Source organism: Brienomyrus brachyistius, chromosome 1 (genome assembly GCF_023856365.1).
Source record: "Brienomyrus brachyistius isolate T26 chromosome 1, BBRACH_0.4, whole genome shotgun sequence".
Lineage (NCBI taxonomy): Eukaryota > Metazoa > Chordata > Actinopteri > Osteoglossiformes > Mormyridae > Brienomyrus > Brienomyrus brachyistius.
The window spans coordinates 44,003,610-44,026,362 of record NC_064533.1 but is presented as its reverse complement, the minus strand read 5'-3'; the positions used below and the strand labels follow the sequence as shown (position 1 = coordinate 44,026,362).

Sequence of the window (22,753 nt, the reverse complement as noted above, 5' to 3'; positions counted from 1 at the left end):
TGAGCCCCCCATTACTCACGCTGTTTATACCGCCTTTAGATGGACCTCAGGGGCTTGTTATTGTGCAGGATGTGCATCTCACAGTCTCATCAGGTCTGCCTGCATGAGAAAGGCTGCAAAAGTACAAAAAAGGTGTAAGGAAAACCTAAAACACTCCAAAAAAAAAACCAGCAGGCCCAGCGGACTAGAGGGAGGAAACAATTTTGTGCCTCTATTGACAAACATTCCAAATTCAATCGGAGTTTAATCAGATTCATTTCCGACAGGAAATGAATTCTGGTTTTGGGCTTGTTAATATAAAAGCTAATTCACTGCGCTGTGATGGGGCTTAGCATGTCCATTAATCAGCTGTGCGTCGAGGGCTGGGGCGGAAAAGCAGGCCCCACCACCACTGCTGCTGACGCTGTTGCAGGGTCATTAGTTCTACAGACACACTACTGCCTGCTTCATAAAGCAAAGGCATCCGTTATTATGCGCTGTCCCCCTGAGTGAGTGACCTGTCTGTCCTTGGTACACATCCATCTGTTCGGAGGGGAAAATCATTTGCTTAGGCAGAGAATGACAGTGCAGTGCATAATGAATCATCCAGCCGCTCTGTGACCGCTTATGTAAGTCTGGGTCACGGGGAGCCTATTGCGCGCATTGTGCTGGTAAGCGGGGGCCACACTGCGCGGGCTGCCGGTGCATCACTGAGCAAGCACAGACACACACACACACACGCGCACACACACGCATGCACACACACACGCATGCACACACACGCACACACACACGCACACACACACACATACACACACACACGCATGCACACACACACACGCACACACACACACCTGACCAATTTACAGACACCTTTCAGAATGGGGCGAGAATCAGACTAGAGTGGCTGCAGGCCTTCTAGCACTGGAGCGGGGGGGGGGGGGGGACAGGAAACAGGCAGCGTGACTGCAGCTCGCAAAAGGACGTAAATTTATGAGTCTGATCTTAATCGCTATGCCTCCAAGTAGGTCAGCCCCGCTGTGCCGGCAGGCAGGAGTTATGCACCCATCACACCAAAATGTAACGAATTTGCCGCGTTCTGGGGCTCCGCACTCTGGCAGCCGAGATCTCGGCTGAGAACGAACACTGCATTTGGCTCGAGCGAGGTGACCCAACCAGGTGACCCAACACCGCGCCTAAACACTTCCAGTGAACCACTCACTTAACACATTCACCTAATACGGTGGGTGGAGGGTTAGGGTTATTAACTCCAGCTAAACAAATGGCCAAGGAGTTCTGGGTTAAAACGGCAGTGCATTATTGCATCTCCCCCACATGGTGGAAGCAGTGAACAAGGTAGGGAAACAAAAAAGTACTGATTCGGTTGCCCTTGGCTGGTAACATTCTGCAGCTGATAAGTAATGAAACAACGGTGATGTCTGACACGGTTTCCCCTGAATTTGGTTTGAGTGATGAGATTGAAAGTCAGCAGAAATTCTTAGATGAAAGTGCGTTGCCGTTTACATACTTTCATTTGAAATTCATTTGGAAGAAGCTGTTCCAAGTCCCCGTTCTGTTGGAGTTGCAGATACACAGCTGGCCTCGGGGGGGCGATAGGTTCAACACAAATTTATATGATAAGAGAGAGATTACCAATAACAAGTGGACTGGTGCATCTGTTCAAGCCAGCAAGCTGACAACCAATAATTCAAGCTAACTTTAGAATAACCCAAGCCCAGTCACACACACAATGAATGAAGATGGTCAAAAATGCGGCACCATTGGATAGTTAAGTTGCCTAAGTCCAATTCCCAGTTAAGTCCAGTCACTGGCAAAGGAATTGCTGGCTCAACTCAAAATGCCTGCTTAACAAACAACTTAATGTATTTATTATCACCTGAAACAGAAGGATTATTAAAAAATAACTCGTACAACAGCTTCCAAATAGCACCCCTCTTGGAATGTGATTGTTCTGATAATAGAGTTCATTCCTCCAGTGGCATAAACTGAGGCTGGTAAGATCACTGGACCTCTGGTCCATAAAGCTGACAGATTGCTGTAATTTCGCCATTTAAACACCAAGACTCAACAGTGTAAAACCTACAGCCCTGTTCACTCGTCTGCGTTGGGTATTGATTTCGGAGTCTGCTTTGCTCCAGGATCTGCCGAGAGGACAATTTATCAGTCAAATTCCATCAGCTGCTCTCGGCACGTTGTGCGGAAGTTCTGCTGGGACATTGGTGGTCTGGAAAGATAAGGCAGTGGACGCAGATGTGTCTTCAGACCGGCCTTTGGGAAAAAGGAGGAGGGAAAGTGAAGAGCAGGATAAAAAGAGACACGTTGCACCTTGGGGAATGGAGGGAGGACAAAAACGCAGAGGAGTTCACAAGCAAATCCAACAACCATGCAAAAAGACACTTAGGTGTGTGTGCAGTGCACCCCACTGAAGGTAGCAGGAGTGACGCTGCCACCTCAGGAGATGCTGCTGGCATGCGGCATGCAGACGTGCAGCTCGATAAGAGGTGCTGGGTGGGACTTCCCTGCACCATCACTGTGTCGAACAGGAGACCTTTCAGCTTACGTAATGAGCGGCGGCTTGGTGCATCTCACTAAGAAGTTCACCTTGGAACGTACCACCTCACTGACTGCATGGGGGATCTCAGGTTGGCGGGAGACACACACCACACATACTCTGGCCTATGGTAAAACATTATTATTCTTACATGAAGGGACATGTAGGAACAGCTGTTGTCCTGCATGCTGCACAGGGCCTCTGCTCCCTCACATGCGTTAGCACTGGTTACTTATGAGTTGATCATTTCTGATGGGTCCCTTCCGTTTGAGTCACTTTTAAATGCGGCCTTATGCCTCTAAACTTTGTCTTATAGCAAGGGCACAATCTTTCACAGGTAAGTCGGCCCTGTACCGCAGTGATGAAGTCGAGTCCTGCTTCCCCGCACAATCTCTGCTATCGCTCTGATTGTATTTTGATTCTCTAGTCCTCACAACTCTGAGCACAGAGCTACTGATCCTGTTGCCATAACAACCCACAGTCAATATTCCACCTCTCCTTCTTTCATAGGTCTTATGGCCATGAGACATAAACGAAGCCCTTCTGCATGTGATCTGATTTCTTCATCCTTGCTGGTCTTATAAGAAACATATGAGTAATGAACCAGACTGGATTAAACTGACTGGGGGGCTGGGAACTGGGGAGGGGGGTTTCCACCATGACTTGACAGAGCAATCAAGACCCCATGTTAATCGAAAACCTATTTTTCACTCGGCACATGCAATGTTCCAGTTTAGCAGGTGGATCAATGACTGTGCATAAGACCTCGAAATAACGAACAGCAAACTGGACATTTAATGGAACTGAACTGGGGCCCATATTGGATTTAGTGCACAGTGCTGTCTGCTGTCGACAGTGGAATTGGTCCAAGAGTAAACCTCTAACCACTCTGGGGTTGTTCATTGAACCAGGAAAGCTATTTGCAGCTTTAATTATTCCAGCCTTTAAGCAGTGAATCCAGGAATTGATTTGGAATAACAGAGAATGAAAACCATACGTCACCTTTTTGAATGACTCGATGAACAGGGAACGTGTTCATTACCGCCGACCATCATGCCTCAGGAAAGCCTCCTTTACAAAGTGCTTCAACGTGGTGAACTTCTTCAGAACCAGTGTGGATAGACATATATGATGGACATTTGAACAAAAACTGAAATTTTGCACCGTTAAGACTGATGCATCAGCTAGAGCTGTGAGGCTGTGTGGCCGAACTGCCCATCTAATACACTTATACTGTTGTGAGGCAAAAAGAAAAATGTTCTATGTTGAAAGGTCGTTAGGGGTTAGGCCTCCGTTTACAAGCAAAAAACTACAGCTGGCCTTTGGCAAATGTCATAGGCGCTGTGTTGGCCACTCACAATGTTCATTGGTTTAGCATGGGCAAGGCAAACATCGTAACCAATAAGAAATTAGGATCATCTTGGGTTTCCAGTGAAGGGGTTGGCAGAGTCAGTGGGGAAAAAGGACATCCCACGATATGCTGATCTGACAATGCATTCCGTTTTAGTTATAGCTTAATCTGTAAAGATTGTGAACACCTACCACTCCTCTGTAGAATCAGGCAGGAGAAGAGCCAGCTCACCAAGCCAAGCACATTTAAGAGTAACCACTGCTTGCGTGCTATAGGCACACAGACTGCAGAAGGAACTAGAAGAACCAATGAGAATCCACAGCCTAACAGCAGTCCCGCCCCTTCCCAGGTCAGATTCCAGCAGCAGATATATGTACATTCGTCGTTAAGGTGCTTTAGAACTGCCACATCTCACAGGTTAACAGCTCCTGTTACGCAAACATGCACCACCTGGCTCACTCTTCATGCCGTTTCTTGTCAGTCTTCCTAACTGAGGACGCTTTTAACTGAATGCCCTACTGTTGGATTTTAAAACTGAATTAGACATGCTAATTACAACTTAAATGCCATTAGATTCAGCCACTCTAAACATCAAAGTCTGACAAGTTTAATTATAGATGTCTGCCTTAGCCTAGCTTACGTTATGCTAATTAGCATCTTCTTGGAGAATCTCACGGCCTGTTGTCTCTCGTGATAGCAGCCATATTTTTTCATTTACAGGCTTGCCGCTCGTAGTCGCGGCATGGTTTACACATGGAAAGTGAACGTATGTCTTTTTGACTCGTTGCCATAGTAAAACATATCGCTTAATAACTGTCGAGTCTGATTTAAGTCCATCCCTAGAAATAACACAGCAACCCCCAAGTGTTAATCTCAGCATTAGGGCCATAAATGCCACAGGGTCTAATTAAAGTTTGTTCTCTCAATTTAGCTCATTCTTTTCTTATTTCTTAGTCTTGTTCACAAATACAACGTAGATGGAATGAAATGTTAATTTGGGGCATTAATAAAAAGGGAAACTGCAAAATGCATGTTCCAAACAGAAGTGGCCTTTTGTACGCATACTGTATAGCTGGGGTTTTTGAACCAACAAACCGGCAGGTGGGGAAGGAGGGGCCAGTGTTTGCTAATGGCCATTTGCCAGCAGGAGTCCCCCGAAGAACCTGGGCTTTTGCGGCTCTCCTTTGAGCTGTTCTCGTGTCCATAAACAGCAGGGAAGTGTGACAGTCCTTCGCCGAGAGGCCATTTTTTTTGTTATCTCAGAGTTGTGCCCCCCTCCCCAGCCCGGAGACTGCTGCCTAGATTGAACACTGCTTTGTGTTGCACCCTTTGAGCCAAGGGATGGACGTGCTGAGGGACGCACTTCACACACATAAACAGCATGTGCATCACAGGGGCACATGGGGTCAAATCCCACATAGCGTGTTGCCATTTTGCACCCTGAGATACTGTAAACAAGCATCTAACTAATATACTGTAATCCATTCCTGTAGCTATGCTTAAGAGTTTGTGCATTTGGTTTTTAATTTCCGCTCATTTCCTCACCCAACAAACTTAAAGTAGGAAAACAGATGACAGGTATTATCATGTAAAAATAGCTGTATAAATGAATTTTTAATTTTTATTTACTTTGTGCCTATAAATGCATTTCTCCTAATAATCTATTAATTGCGGTTAATTGAGGCCATTTATTATAATAAATCATACCCAGCATTTCTTCTGTTTTGTTAGATAAACTCACTGAATGATGAGCTGCATTTCCTGGCTCTCAATGCATTTTTAATAGGCAAAGAATTGAGAATCGTCAGATCACTGAATATAAACTGTCCCCGTGACACTTGATTGTAAAACAATCTTAGGACACTGCATGTTTTCACAGATGTGTGAAGTGCCTGAAGTCGCTGTACAGAGGTTGCAGATCACCCAGCTGAAGTAATACAATAATGAAATAACACTTGACATTTTCTGCAGTGGGGCGGCATGCTGACTTAAAGAGTATCCTGCAGGATGAGCCCGCCTGCTTCTGGATAAGCAGTTGTAGGATGAATGAACATCCTGAAGAGATGCTTGCAACAAAAAAAATAACAACCAATCAGGAAAATAAGAATGGACATATCGAGTTCACAAAGGATTATTTTGAACACTCTGCCATTTAAAACAAGCGGTGTAACGAAACCTGCTTTCATTAAACATCAAACTCAGTTGTGTTCAAACAGCCTGAGAGAAAATTCATTCTGTTCCCAGAGCTTGATCTTTCCCGATTAAAAAGTGACATTATGGCGTTACATTTCCAAATTATCAGTTTACGCATTCTGAATCACATATTCTTTTTGTTGTTGCTCTGGCTAGAAATCAATTGAACAAGCAATTTAACTAGCAAAGTCAAACACACAGTGCATCGGCTGAGCAGGAACCTCAGCTGCCCAGGTGGCCTTTCAAACATTTAACACTGAAAAGAACAAAAAAGTGGGCTGGCTTCACTTCTGAGCGAATCAGAATGAGGGAAAATGGATCAGCGCCGTACTGTACAATGAACATACTACAGAAAGTGGGCTGGCTTCACTTCTGAGCGAATCAGAATGAGGGGAAAATGGATCAGCGCCGTACTGTACAATGAACATACTACAGAAAGTGGGCTGGCTTCACTTCTGAGCGAATCAGAATGATGGAAGATGGATCAGCGCCGTACTGACCAGTGAACATCCTACAGAAAGTGAGCTGGTTTCAATCCTGAGTGAATCAGAAAGACAGACAGCGGATCAGTGAATATCCTACAGAACGTGGGCCCTCTGCTTGAGCTACGACCTTAATGTACAGCCTTCTTTAGCGAAAAGGGACTCCCCCAGCCAAATGGCCATTCTCATGAAGACAGGGAATCCTTTGGATGATGATGTAACCAAGCCACAGAATAATTATCATATGTAGAAAATATCCATACTGCCAAGGACTAAAAATAATCCTCTTAGCCTCTTTCAATCCAGTGAGGTCCCGGCGTTCCCCAATCCGTGTGACAGTGTAACCCTAACCCTAACCTATCCAATATGCCAAACACCACTAACGCAGTTTGTTCGGCCTCTGCACATTCAGCATGTTTCGCCCAAACGGCACCGCAGTCAATGACCCATTTTTTTTCTAGATCCTGAACGTGAACCAAAGCCAGCGGCTGTGTCCCGGGGCCTGGGCTATCCAAGCAAAAACGCTCAGGCTTCACGCAGCGAGAAGCTTTTCTGCAGAGCCCTGAGACGTATTACGAGGATCAGTGCTCTCAGTCTTTCCTCACGTTCATTTTCCGGACCTTAACGTTTCCTGAGAGGTGGGATATGAACGGCGCAAATCAGATCAAATCCTGCAAGTTAAAGATTTGCTTTGTTTCAACCGAGCCTGAAGAACATCTTTATCTTGACTCATCCTCCATCCATTTTCCAAACCGCTTATCCTACTGGGTCACGGGGGTCCGGAGCCTATCCCGGAAGCAATGGGCACGAGGCAGGGAACAACTCAGGATGGGGGGCCAGCCCATCGCAGGGCACACTCACACACCATTCACTCTCACATGCATTCCTACGGGCAATTTAGCAACTCCAATTAGCCTCAGCATGTTTTTGGACTGTGGGGGGAAACCGGAGTACCCGGAGGAAACCCCACAACAACATGGGGAAAACATGCAAACTCCACACACATGTGACCCAGGCGGAGACTCAAACCCGGGTCCCAGAGGTGTGAGGCAACAGTGCTAACCACTGCACCACCATGCCGCCCCTATCTTGACTCAGTGATGCTTAAAATGTAAACGCTTGGATGTCACAGAGGTGTGCGTGAGTCTCACAGGGGTCTAAACCGCGAGGCCCCATTAACAGCACACTAGGTGTGATTGGCGTTGTCATGTGGCCAGTTAAAGTGGCCACTTGGGACATGTCATAGGACAGGGGAGGAGATCACCCAGATTGACGTTAGGGGTGACTGGCAGGTTATCTGACAGAGAACTGCCCTATGGACCAATTTTACACACTTGGGTGACACTCCTGCCCCAGGAAGGATCCCGGCAGTCAGACTGACAATGACCCCTCCGCTAAACGGGTCATTAAAGCAGTGAAAAGGGACAGTGCAGGTGGATGAACAGCACACAGGCTCTATGGTAGCTGTGATATTTATGTCTGCGGATTTTGTTTTGTACATTATAGAAATCTGATATTTTTCAAAATTTGTTCCAGTGCTATCAATAAAATGCTCCCCTAACTGCCAAATGCTGTTAGTGTTTCCCTCCAGATAAGATCAGTGGCCCTTTAGCCCAAACCCATGTCTGATATGATATCGCCATGCCTTGCATTAGGTTTTGCTGAAATGACGACAACGAATAGATTCTGAAACAGAATTACCTGGCAGCCACGGCTCTGATGTCTCTCCCAGATTAAAGGCTGGGATGCAGGGGGGGGGGGGGGTGCACAACCTAAATCCTGAAATCACAAGTGTCCATCAGCTGGGGGGGTCTCCGTGTGCTTGCACTCACCGAATCTGTTTCTGATGCTTAAGACACAGATCAACAGCGTTTCAGCGAGACCAGAGGAAAATCAATGCTGTCCCCCTCCCCCCCCCCCACACCTATTTTGTTCTCAAAGCTCACTTTAAAGCAATATGGGGGGGGGGGGGTTCATAATATCGCCATGGACCCATTGCCACATCCGTATCTGTTTCATGGCGCATTCTCACGTGGGTGTAGGCGGAAGGTATCAATGTCACGCTGTAAAGTGGCAGTCTCCATTTCTCTCTTCGCCAGCAGAGGGTCACCGAATGCCCCCGCTTTCTCTCCGATATGAAAAGTGACACTGGTGATTTACCCTGGAATCCGTCACCAGCCTGCCACGGGTTTCATGAGCTGCTAAAATACAGGCTGCAGCCGCCCTCCCTTCCCAGCCTCCCGTGTGGCAAGGCGCCCCCTCTGGGTACCACCCCGTAAATTTCGATTTGTGACCTGCTCTGCAATTTCACGCCAAACATCTTGCCTCTGAAAGCGGAACCTCAATCAGATTGAACTACGGATTTCCACTCTCAATCACAGGTGCGGTAACTGGACTTCCTGGGAGGGTCTGAGGTGGAGCACAGACTTACAATGAAGAGCCCCACACCCCCCCACACACACACCCCCCGCCCACACACCACCCCCCATCACTGCTGCTGCATTTTAGTCTCTCTTGCCCAGTGGCCCACAAGCAGACACTTCTGTTTACTGAAGTGAAGTGCATTCGAGACACAGAAAAGAGAAATTAGCCCCCCCCCCCCCCCCCCAAAAAAACAAACACAGCTGCAGGGAGCCCTGAGGATGATGAAACACCTGTCAGTGCAGAGAACCCTGAAAGGGGAGAGATTCTCCTCACAGGAGACACTTTATGTGCCCTGATTGGAGACGCACATAAAATCCCAGGAACTGACTACTGTGGAGAAGGGAGGCTGCGCAAGTGCCAAGGGGAGGGGTGGTGCAAGAGTGTTTCAGAGTGTCTCGGAGTGTGTCAGAGTGTCTCGGAGTGTGTCAGAGTGTCTCGGAGTGTTTCAGAGTGTCTCTGAGTGTCTCTGAGTGTCTCTCAGTGTCTCTCAGTGTCTCGGAGTGTTTCAGAGTGTTTCGAAGTGTCTTGGAGTGTCCCAGAGTGTCTTGGAGTGCCTCACACATGGGCTACCTTCTAACACGGCTGACAAAAACTGTAATGCATGCTCAGGTTAAGAAATTCAGTGATTATGTGCTGGATTACAAAGTCTTAGCAGTAATTAAGGCCAAGACTAATCAAACACGAGATGTATTTAATATTTTATCTGTGAGAGGAATAAAAAAGTGAGGTGAATATTAAAACTAAACCTTGATCTTGAAATGCTGGAGTACTGCAGGAACGTATTGAAGCTGAAGCTGGAGACCATGATCTTGCAGTCCCCAAGAAACTGGAATGGGACTGAGTAGGCTGCAAACCCAGGTACTGAAGTCACAAGAACTTCATGGGGGTCTCTGAATTTGAGAAGGGAAACTGGAGGTCATTGGTTTCCTGCAGTGCTCCTCACCTAGGTGCCTTGGACGTCCTGCTATGTCCAGATTATTGAAGGTATCTTTTCTTGATTCAAGTTCCACCAGGCAGAGGGTGACAGGATGTTGTGGAGGGCATGGAGGGGTTCCGCACGTACAGTTCCTGCTACACGTGCAGAGACAACAGCCTACAGCCCAAGACATGTATTTGCTTCTTACATCAGCAAATCCTTTTCACTCCGACAGGACTGAGGAACAGGAATGCAAGTGGGAGTTTCTCTCAGAAACATGAGCAGGAAGTATAAGTCTGGAGTGTTTGCCTGGGAAGGTACAGAGACAAGAAAGAGAAGAGAGACACCATCCAGTCAACGTCCAAATGCAGCTGGAAATCCCCCGGCTCTGCGTGGAGCTGGTGATCGGATCCAGGCAGACAAGAGGAACTCTGCTGCAGCTACAAAGGCCTGCATTTATATTCTGTCCCACAGTGCAGTCTAACAATGGACTGTCAGTCACAGGTGCCTGCGAATTCTTCCCGCCAGATAGAGGATCTATAAAATTCCTTAGTTTAAAGAGTCAAGATCAGTAATACACACGTAGTGTTTTTAGAGTCCTGAAGTTTAGGGATAAGGGTGGGTGAATAAGGATGCATTCTGTTATGGTGCCAAGTAGCAGCCCTGCCTCACCCAGCTGTGCTGCGCGTTTGCTAAGGCATTACCTGGCCCAGTGCATACAGTTCTCCTTCTTTCAGGCAGGAAGATGGATCCGTATTCCAGGCAGGACCTGATGAAACAGAGAAGCTGGAGAGACAGCCGAAGCCCCATCCTACAAACCTGCAGTAAACACGCAGGAATATGCACACAGACCAGGGGCAATTTGACGTCTGCATACGGTTCGGTGCGCCTCAGCAAAGTGAGGCATTACGTTACTTTGCTGACAGCAGAAGGCATGGGAGGAGCCTTTGTCAATGACGAGACCATCACTGCATTTGATGGACAGAAGGGTTGGCATGCATGTCTTAGGGCATCTAACAACCTGTTTGGAGCAACGGAACAATGGAATTATCTTAACTTACTTCATCTACTTCAAACAAGACCTGTGAGGGGTGTGGAGAACTGATTTCAGTTACTTTCCCCCAATAGGGCGGCGCCAGACCCACCATTTAAAACCCACCATGGCTTCACAAGCCCCCAAACTCTCAACGCAGTGGCATCAGGGTGAAGGACGGCCAGGTCACTGGCGTGGGATGACCAGAACAGGAGATCATTTGAGGTCTCACCACGTAAGGTGGCCAGAAACAGTCGCATGCAGAGAAGATGCATGACTGTAACGGTTTGACCTCACAATGAAGCGATTTAACTCTGGGGATTGAAAATGCGGCTATCGCCCAGAGAGCCAGAAAGATTCATTTGGCTGATCCTTTGGCGATAGCTGCACTCTAATGACAGCTGCACTGACACTGTGTCTATCATCAATCTTCAGCTTCACTTTAATTGCTTTCATGTATAACATCAGAAGTCCCCCTTCCTCTCTGCCAACTCTCCCCTCCCAGTACAATTGCCTATAAATATTTCAGCCAAGATTATGCTTTTGTACTGCTTTGAATTTTATAGGAGCCACACTGGTTTGGACAAAGCTAATCACAGGAGTTCAAAATCACACAAGCTTTCTTATTGTCTTAGTGTCAGGTGAGGGAGGAGCTATTCTTTTTTTTTTTTTTAACATGAAGGTTTAACCTTAACATTTCAAGGTATGTAATAAGGAGGGTGGACATTGGGAAGTGACCTTCATTAATAAACTCCATCCGAATCCATGGTACTCCCTCCCCTCCAGAGGCACCTAATCGCTAACCCCCCCCCTCCGGGGGAACCTTATTTCAAACAGCAATGCTGATCCTGTATGCTGGATCTCCTGGAAGGCCACATCCCCATTCGTCTGCGGCATAGGCAGACCGACCAATGGCGTGACTCAAAGGTAAACGCCAAGATCAGTGCTGCTACGTGATAGGTCGAGAGGGGAATACAGAACCCAGTGAAGGAAACTGGGGAGCTGGAAATAGTGAATAAATGAGATGTATATCTATGCGATAATGTCCAGGGTCCTCTTTCGACTTAATTTAAAAACATATATGGCGGGGAGACTGCTCTGGGCTTACAGGGTGCCTGTATTATTCATGGCTCATGGCTCATGCAAACACAGCAATGCAGTGCCGGGAGTGAAGGGTTAGACCTTAATAATTCATTTAAGGCTGGACAAACTGAGGGAAACAACTAACAATATGATAGTAACCAGCCGAATAAGGAGTGGGACTGCCTCCCACCGTGAGCACAGCTTCCCGCCTTCTGGGAATCCTGTCACATGTCACAACTTCGTGTTGTGGGCAGTCGGTCGTTCTGCAAGAAGAAATCTACTCCAAGCTCAGTGCTCCAGAATGGTCAGTGATGTTTAGATCAGGTGACTGAGGATATCAGAGAAGGCATCTGACAGCCTGGTGTTCAGGAAGCCACTCTTGGATGTGTTTGACTGGGTAAATGGGGTCATCATCAGCCTGGAATATGGGAAGAATGTTCTGTGAAATGGCGTCATTGGACTCCCACAAGATGGCCGTCCGTAGCACACTGGATCTCCCACCATGTCTGTCAGTTGGCAACATGGTGGGCTGATGGAACCCCATGGCTTCTCCTGACACAAACCCGTGCATAAACAGGTAAAGGTGACTCATCAGTTGCTCAGGGGTCCAGTTGTTTCGCTCCTGGCACCAGACGTGGGTGTGTGCACTGGCTTTGGACACGAGCCGTTTCGAAACTGCAGCCCTGATGTTAGTCCCAGTTTTGTGAAGCTCACGACCTTTTTTTGCTTGGGCTGCTGCTGAGGTGCTGATTCATTCCTGTGGTGATGCCTGAGGCTGTGATTTCGTGGTGTGCAGCACCCAGCACTGGCTCTCGGGACCCTCTGCATCTCCATTAGCTGCCTCACAGTGCGGTGGAAACTCACATATCAAAGCGCCGATTCTCAAAATGAATTTAATAGCTGACACATCCTGCTAATTAGCATTTCACTTAAGGACTCATTAGTTACTTCAAAGAGTAAATTCCTTTATCACGTGCTGTGTTTTGTTGTTGTCTGCTCCCTGGATCTTGGTATAAATTTAAAACTTTGGTTTTTTATCCATCTACCAATCCATCCATATCTTTTAATTGCTTGTGGATTCTTTTAATTCCAAAATTATTTTTAATTAATTAATTAACTGTAATTAAATTGGCATTTTTCATGGTCAGCTTTTTGGTAGAAGTATAATGTAGCACCAGCTGGTGGCATGTCCCAGCATGCCCTGCATGTCCCGCATGTCCCAGCATGCCCCGCATGTCCCAGCATGCCCCGCATGTCCCGCATGTCCCGCATGCCCTGCATGTCCCAAGATGTCCCGCATGTCCCAGCATGCCTCACATGCCCCAGCATGTCCAGCATGCCCCAGCATGCCCTGCATGCCCCAAGATGTCCCGCATGTCCCAGCATGCCCCGCATGTCCCAGCATGTCCCGCATGCCCTGCATGTCCCAAGATGTCCTGCATGTCCCAGCATGCCTCACATGCCCCAGCATGTCCCGCATGCCCCAGCATGCCCTGCATGTCCCACATGTCCCAGCATACCCTGCATGTCCCGCATGTGCCAGCATATCTCGCATGTCCCAGCATGCCCCAGCATGCCCTGCATGTCCCGCGCGCAATTCTTCCCTATTGCCCCTGTCTGTTTTCCCGTGTCTTGTGTGTACCTGGAGCAATCCTCGCATGCATTTAGCTCGTGCATCTTGCAGTTTGGCATCTAACAACCCTGTGTTTCCCATCTGTGTGGTTGGTTCTATGCTCCTTGGGTGCTTGTTGTCCTTTTCCGGGCTGCTAATAAAGAGCGTGATTTAACCGGTCAGCGAGTCTCCGTGTCTCTCTGCTCCCACGACGCCTCAGTCCACCCATCCATCTATCCATCCATTTTCCAAACCGCTTGTCCTATTGGGTCGCGGGGGGGTCCGGAGCCTATCCCGGAAGCAATGGGCACGAGGCAGGGAACAACCCAGGATGGGGGGCCAGCCCATCGCAGGGCACACTCACACACCATTCCCTCTCACATGCACACCTACGGGCAATTTAGCAAGTCCAATTAGCCTCAGCATGTCTTTGGACTGTGGGGGGAAACCGGAGTACCCGGAGGAAACCCCACGACGACATGGGGAGAACATGCAAACTCCACACACATGTAACCCAGGCGGAGACTCGAACCTGGGTCCCAGAGGTGTGAGGCAACAGTGCTAAACACTGCATCACCATGCCGCCCCCCTCAGTCCACCCAGCGCCACAATATTTAAACCTGTTTCTAACCCCACCCCACATTTTCAATATCATTTTAATGGCAATTTATAGACAGCTTCAGTAGCTACTTTCAATGTAAAATTGCATTTTAACTGTATTTTTGTGGTATTTGTACAAATTTCAGAGCAGAAACTGACTGTTTGATCAAGCCTCTGCTGATGATCTTCAGGACAGTCTTTCCCAATCCGCTCCTTGGGGACCTGCAGAGGCTCCAAGTTTTTGCTCCCTCCCAGCGCCAGCTCCAGCTCCAGCTCCATTGGGCCCCCCAAGGACTGGTTTGGGAAACACTACTTTAAGCTGCCATGAGGGGCAGCTGACCACTGCAAACTTATTGGTGCAAGAAATAGAAGGCAGGTTCCTGATAACTAATGGTCTGAGTATGTAAATGAGGCCCGTTATCATTCCCCAGTGGTGCAACGAAGCATGACCTTTTGCTTTTGAGAAATATCACTTTTAATTAAATTTCAGGGGAAAGCGGGCGTTTGTTCATTTACGCTACTAATATGTTCAGTCAGACCAATATTTGCATAAACCTGCCTGTCATACAGAAAACCTTGGAGTTCAGAGAAGGCCTTTCTTTGTGGCTCTTATTTTAGTCATAACTCCACATAACTTCCAGTTAACAGGGTGACACGACACCCTGGTTTACTAGAAAAGCAACATATAACACAATGTGATTGGCAGCCTCACTGTCGAGAGGAGGCCTCACTTCTCATAGGCAGGCCTCACTTCTCATAGCCAGGCCTCACTGCTGAAAGGCAGGCCTCACTTCTCATAGGCAGGTCTCACTGCTGACAGGAGGCCTCACTTCTTATAGACCGGCCTCACTGCTGACAAGCAGGCCTCACTTCTCATAGGCAGGCCTCACTGCTCGTAGCCAGGCCTCACTTCTCATAGGCAGTCCTCACTACTGACAAGCAGACCTCACTGCTGACAGGCAAGCCTCACTGCTCATAGGTAGGCCTCACTGCTGACAGGCAGCCTCACTACATGCTGTCACCATTGCCACACTGTTTTCTGAAGTATAGGCAGTGTTAAAATTGTGGCATACATCACTGAATTTTGGTTAATCATGGAAATATCATAGAATGCCCATTATAAGATGTCCTTCAGATTTACAGCTTATGCGCTTTTTATACAGAAAATGTGACAGTGTAATGATTCACAGCCAATTGCAAGGTAATTAGTGTTCCTCGTTAGTGTCTTCCTTAGTGTCCTCGTTAGAGCCATTACGCTTCACCTGTGTAAACTAAAGGCTTAAATAAGCTGAATAAAAATTCGATCATGGCTCCGGACCTCGAAACTCTGCACAGGACAAGTGTGTAAGGAAAATGGATGGATGGATGGATGGATGGATGGATGATATAAAAAGGAAAAGGAGGGGAAAATCCCACAAGCGTGAGCACGGTGGAGCGGTCACGCCTCAGCCAGCTAGCAGGAAGCACGATAGGAAAATGAAGCAAAAGCAGACCGGAGCGGCAGGGCCTCACGCCCACAAGCCAGGGACGTGTAACTTCAGAGGAAAGTCATTATTTCCTCCCTGCACGCCCCTACGTCCTGATAAACACGTCCTGCGCTATGCAGCAGTGTGTCGCTCTCCCTATCTCTGATAATGTGACATTTTAAAAATTGATTCCACCATCGGAGATAATTGAGTGGTTAGGTGCATGAAGCGCAGCAGCTCCATCGCCGCCCTGCTGGCATGGCAGATGAGCGCTCCAGGCTGAAGTGCACTTCTCTTTCTTTGTAGCCGTGCCCGCAGCCGACTGAACGCCGAGCCCAAATAAAGCACATATAATTTAGGCAGAAAAGAGTGAGGAATGAATGACTGAATGAAGGTGCACAGCTGGTCCAATGGCAACCTGGCCTGATTCTATCCTTATACGGGATTATTGCTCAAATCGTTGACAAAGAGCTGAAATGAATGAGGTCTACAGATGCTATCTGTGAACATAGGCTGGGCACTGAAAGCAATGGGATAGCTGAGAATTTTAGTGGATAAGTGTCATAACTCTGAACTGCAGTAGGGACATGTGGACGGCAGCGAGGCAAAGCTGGTTTATCGGTTTTTGGACAGGGATTTCGCTTTAGCTGTGACCGCTGCAAGCAATAGCGCCGGCGGGGAGGGTGGGCAGTAGCGTTTGGCTGGGAGGGGGCTGCTGTTTTTGAACTCACCTTTAAAAATCAGTAGTTTCTGTTCTTCAGGTAACACACAGCGGTGGCAGAGAGTCGTGTTTCCAGTCCACTGAAACTGGACAGAAAGAAAAAAAATGCAGATTAGATATCTCACAAGGGACTGTACCAGTTTGAAAATGGAGGTCAATTGTAAGCAGAATCGTTTCTTGTGGCTGGATACGCCAGCTCGATTTTATTTAAAATCGTTGTTTTCAGATGTTGCCCTAAGGAGACAGCTGTAAATATTGATATGTAATGCTTTTGTTATCCATTGTTGGGGCTTATCTGCAATTTAAATTGAACAATGAAATCAGCTGACATGGATGGGAGAGGAACATCTGAAGGACGCTAATCACTCTCTTGAGGCTGGTGCGATTAAACTGAGTTTCAGAAGGACTTCAAAGCTCATCCATTAACGTCAAGCGACCATCATGGCTCACGTGGTTTCACTTGCAAACTGAGTCGACGTTCCAAGAATGAAATGAAAGTCATGCGTATTGTGAAAGCAGCATCTCAGATAGTACTCTTCTCAATAAAACCAGATCAGGGTGGACGTCCAGTTACTTACGTATGATCAGCCTGGGATCAGCCTAAATGGATCAGCCTGAATCCAGAACTAAATCACCTCCTGTTCCATTTTCATGTAACAACCGCTATAAAATGCAATACCATAGCCTGGAGATGAATTAATAATTAATATTGTCCAAACATTGTCTGCAGACCATCTAACCTACCTACAATGTCAGCATGTGTTTTTATTTACTTAAAAATGAGCAGTTTACAAACTTCTGTTAATAGCGCTCACTAAACAATGGAAGTAAATTTCAAACAGTACTTTGATGATAACAGTCTTTTGTGCTGACAAATGTTCATTTTCAACATCAGCGGGAATATAAAAAATATTTAATTCATTTAAGAATAGAGATGGGACTACATTCATGATGTTTACTGAGCTGATGAGAAGGCTATGTGGGCAGGAACATGGATGCACAATCCATACTGATTCAAAATCTAACAACACCTGCACAAGCTTTGCAGCATTTATGTGGCTGATCACGTGACTGATCATGTGACTGTCGAAGACTATCACATGATCAAGACCCACATGTGCCTTGATGCATCTTCACTTTTAAACGAGAAAAGTTTTACTAAACCACGCCGGTTCTTCCAAAACTGGCCGACAGCTGTTACCTTTTTGTGAAAGCAGCATCGCAGATAGCGCTTTGCTCAATAAAACCAGAGCAAGGTGGATATCAAATTAAAGTTCATGAAATGCTATTTTGTCTTTGAAAATTTTTCACGGACTTTCAGCAAAAATCTGATGCAATCCTTTGATCAAAACATTTAAGAACCCCTGCTCTACTACATCACAGTGCACGTGCGTCCCTGGGGTAGCCACACGCTGGACTCAAATGGCACAGCGCGTTCTGTCTATAGTTAAATAGCTGAATGATGAAGCTGAATGTTTTCATATTTAGCAGCAGAGGAAATTACATTCTTTGCTACATAAAACTAGGTTTCATTACAGGTTACTCAAGTCTTCAAAATGAAATAAACGCCATATGGTCTGCGAAAAATGTAGTACAGCCAGACAGTACTTGTTTGGGAAGAAGTACTGTCAGACAGTACTTGTTTGAGAAGAAGTACTCCCACGGCAATGCTGAAGGCGACGGCCATGGAACAGTACATTTTCGGTATGGTGATTGGGGACCATTGTAAGCACAACACTAGCTAAGCCCCCACGTTACCATGGCGACTGATCACCCATCCCTCCAGTGCTTCACTTAATGAAAACAGCAAACTGATGTATGTGATTCAATCCATGCCTCTTATCATTTGTACAGAAGAAAACACTTTGCTTGAAGCCCCTTTCGCACCTTCAGGGCAGGGGTTTGATTCCCGCCCAGAGGTCTGCGTGTGCCTCGTTTGCGTGGGTATCCCGCTAGTCACCAGGCAGAGGTCCTTCCGTTGTACCAGCTGTGGTTCTTTGCCCAGCAGAGATAATCTGGGAAACCCAGCATAATCATTTGAAACGATCTTTCTCTACATAACCATGTAGATATAATGCACGGAGCCCCAGGGCTGGGAGTCATTTGCGGGCAGCTTGTGAACACTCTGCAGTGGGGCCACGGTGGCTTGTTCTGCTCTGTGGAGGCCATTTGTGGGATATTAGTGCACCGCGCTGTTTGCAGTTTGCACTTTTTAAGGCTTATTGCTGATTGTGAGAGCTGCTGTTTGCCTGTTATTACTAAGTCTGCCTTCCTCATCCATCCCAGTCGGCCTGAAATCTCGCCCTAGGGAGCCATTTCTCACCATTGCCTTCCCTGCTTTGGTATACACTGCTGCAGATTCCGGGGAAGGCGACTTTGGGTCAAGATTAGGAAGAAAGTGAAAGGCGCAGATCGGAGGTCCTCCATCACAGCCTGGGGCAAAATGGCTGACAGAATATGAAGGAGGGAGGGAGCAGGAACCACAGCATTGCTGTGCTGTTGCCTATGAGTTATTGACAAAGCCCCAGATTAACACTGATGCCCAGTGGAGCGCAATGTCTGTGACTATAAAACATTCACACATGTAAGTCCATCATGGCTGCGGTTGCCTGGTATCAAGAGCCTGTCAACAGAACACAAGAAAGTTGCCCAGCAGACGTTAACAGAAATATGTTCAGCATGCTTTTATCGCCTAACTGGATGGCAGAAGGCTTTTCTGTGGCTTCAGCCCTGGGCATTAGATTAACTAGTTCATTAATTATGTTTTGGCCCTAAGATGCAGATGACTCCTAAGGTCTGTTAGGCTCACTACAGGTACCAACTGGTGCCAAAGGATTATGTACAAACACTCCTGTGATGCCCATCAAATACGGGTTTGCGTGGCAGCGCCCCAGGGCTCCCCTTGTGGGGTAAATACAGTACAGGAGTTTAACATTCGGGTTAATTGGAGCAGCCAACATCAGTTCAGGTTCCGGTAATGAATATGGTAGAAATTGGTGGGGTGAGGTGAGGGCAGGACGAACAGCGGGAGCAGCAGCTATTAAAACGTGCCAATAACTTTCCGATTCATGAGCTGGTGATAGCCCCGCCCCTAGTTTCCATGGAGATGGCTTTCTCCTTCTCCAGCTGCTTCCAGAAGCAAAAAGCAAATGCCAGGCGCAAGAACAGGGGCTGGGGGAGAGTACGTACATGAGTATGCACCTGTGTATATATATATATGTGTGCAGCCCTCTACAGGACTGTCCCGTCCTCTCCACATACACCACGCTGCTCCTGTCCCTCTACAGGACTGTCCCGTCCCCTCCACATACACCACGCTGCTCCTGTCCCTTTACAGGACTGTCCCGTCCTCTCCACATACACCACGCTGCTCCTGTCCCTCTACAGGACTGTCCCGTCCCCTCCACATACACCACGCTGCTCCTGTCCCTCTACAGGACTGTCCCGTCCCCTCCACATACACCACGCTGCTCCTGTCCCTCTACAGGACTGTCCCGTCCCCTTCACATACACCACGCTGCTCCTGTCCCTCTACAGGACTGTCCCGTCCCCTCCACATACACCACGCTGCTCCTGTCCCTCTACAGGACTGTCCCGTCCCCTCCACATACACCACGCTGCTCCTGTCCCTCTACAGGACTGTCCCGTCCCCTCCACATACACCACGCTGCTCCTGTCCCTCTACAGGACTGTCCCGTCCCCTCCACATACACCACGCTGCTCCTGTCCCTCTACAGGACTGTCCCGTCCCCTCCACATACACCACGCTGCTCCTGTCCCTCTACAGGACTGTCCCGTCCCCTCCACATACACCACGCTGCTCCTGTCCCTTTACAGGACTGTCCCGTCCCCTCCACATACACCACGCTGCTCCTGTCCCTCTACAGGACTGTCCCGTCCCCTCCACATACACCACGCTGCTCCTGTCCCTCTACAGGACTGTCCCGTCCCCTCCACATACACCACGCTGCTCCTGTCCCTCTACAGGACTGTCCCGTCCCCTCCACATACACCACGCTGCTCCTGTCCCTCTACAGGACTGTCCCGTCCCCTCCACATACACCACGCTGCTCCTGTCCCTCTACAGGACTGTCCCGTCCCCTCCACATACACCACACTGCTCCTGTCCCTTTACAGGACTGTCCCGTCCCCTCCACATACACCACGCTGCTCCTGTCCCTCTACAGGACTGTCCCGTCCCCTCCACATACACCACGCTGCTCCTGTCCCTCTACAGGACTGTCCCGTCCCCTCCACATACACCACGCTGCTCCTGTCCCTCTACAGGACTGTCCCGTCCCCTCCACATACACCACGCTGCTCCTGTCCCTCTACAGGACTGTCCCGTCCCCTCCACATACACCACGCTGCTCCTGTCCCTCTACAGGACTGTCCCGTCCCCTCCACATACACCACGCTGCTCCTGTCCCTCTACAGGACTGTCCCGTCCTCTCCACATACACCACGCTGCTCCTGTCCCTCTACAGGACTGTCCCGTCCTCTCCACATACACCACGCTGCTCCTGTCCCTCTACAGAACTGTCCCGTCCTCTCCACATACACCACGCTGCTCCTGTCCCTCTACAGGACTGTCCCGTCCCCTCCACATACACCATACAGCTCCTAACTTGTCATTCTTTGTCTCTCTGTGCTGGTGACATCTCGTATTCAGATCACAAAGTTTGACCTAAATCACAGTGCCATTAAACAATTCACACATTTGGCCTTCAACACTATATATGCTGCCGAATCTGATCTCGCTTCACTGTTTTTAATAAACCCTCAAAAATAATTGAAAAAATAATTGGCCTGCGATTAAGAATATATTGCGATGGTGCATGAACGGGGCATGTGCTGAAATATGCATGCTGCTCTCTAAGTTCTACCTGTCCTACTGTCAGCTAAACCAACCTGCTAAATAATATTTTTCTTACAGATAGTGATGCCATTAAGGTATTCAGCGGAGGGACAGCATCACCTTGGGCTGAGCTTTGATCAGATCTGGAGTGCACCCCCACCCACAGCCAGCCTCAGCTCTGAGTCACGGTGCTGCAGCTGAACACTCCACCACGCATGCATATGGTGGGGTGAGGGGGGTGGGGGGCCCGCCGGGCGTCTCTGGGGGGGAGGTCAGGCTGCTTGTCATACAGTGAAATCCAGCATGTTACAGATCAGCTTTCGCCACAGAGCTCTGTTTTCAGAGTCACTACAGATCAGCCGTCCTGAAATCTCTTGACCTCTCAGGTTGTCTGTCCACTAGCTGGATAAAGAGATAATTTCTGAATCAAATGAATTTACAGAATTTCTGAAGTTTTATCTTTATATTATTACCACTTTATTACCTGTTTCACACAACTGTTTATCGACAGGTAATTCAAAATCCTATTAGCACAAAGGTATTGGAAATGATCAAGTGACGGTCAATGACATACGATTTGTCGCACCATATGTGATGAAAACAAACATAACGGATGCAGATCCAGACCTTGCACAGCCGCTTAGCGCTGCAGCTCATACAATCTGCTAAGTGAGAAACGCCGCATCGCTTCTCCACTCTGCATGCTGCATTATTGTTGCTCTTCAAGTAGTTTGAGTAATGAGGTGCTGTGGTGTACGGGGGTGAAACAGCACTACGGGAATAATGAGGAGTGTCAACACCAGGGGGCACTGTGCTGGGAAGGTGATTTACAGGTGCTCTGGGAATTTGTACAGTGTAGTTCAGTGTTTGCCAAAAAAACAAGTTCCTTGGTTAATATCCATGGCGGCCATCACTGTTCGATAGTCTGCACACTTTCCAAACGAACATGAATGTAGTAATATTTTTTAACATGCACACATTCTGTCTCTCTGGCATTTGAACGAGAAGCAAATCTATCAAAACTATCTATCGCCCTATAATGTTTCTCAGTTCAACATCACTCACCAGTTTTGGACCAAATGTAGACACAGCAGTCAGGCCTTTCTGGCCATTTACAGGTGTATTTCAGTGACCGCTTGTTGAACGGGATATGTGGGCGTGGCTAAGGGCATTGGCTGTTGTGGGCGTGGCTAAGGGCATTGGCTGTTGTGGGCGTGGCTAAGGGCATTGGCTGTTGTGGGCGTGGCTAAGGGCATTGGCTGTCTGCCTCATGCTAGCCATAAGCGGGATCAGCGCTGATGGGAGAAACTGCACAGATCAGGAGGATTGCACCGTGCTGCTTGATGGCAGGGGCGCTGGCCGATTACTCTGCCTACGGCCCCTTAATGGATGAGACTTGCCGCGGACCAGACGAAGCTTGGAATGTTAAAACTCTCCTCAGACCCTTTCTGAACTCTTTACAC

The 22,753-nt window shown here is 48.0% G+C and overlaps 1 long non-coding RNA gene across 1 annotated transcript in view; it reads right to left on the bottom strand.

The window, feature by feature from the left end:
- Positions 1-22,753, bottom strand: part of LOC125734272 (uncharacterized) — a 56,439-nt gene that overhangs the window by 10,211 nt on the left and 23,475 nt on the right. Inside the window, exons 2-3 of the long non-coding RNA XR_007393596.1 lie at positions 16,443-16,518; positions 20-113 (exon numbers count right to left, since the gene is read on the bottom strand). This is a non-coding gene — a long non-coding RNA (uncharacterized LOC125734272). The remainder of the gene's footprint in view (positions 1-19; positions 114-16,442; positions 16,519-22,753) is intronic.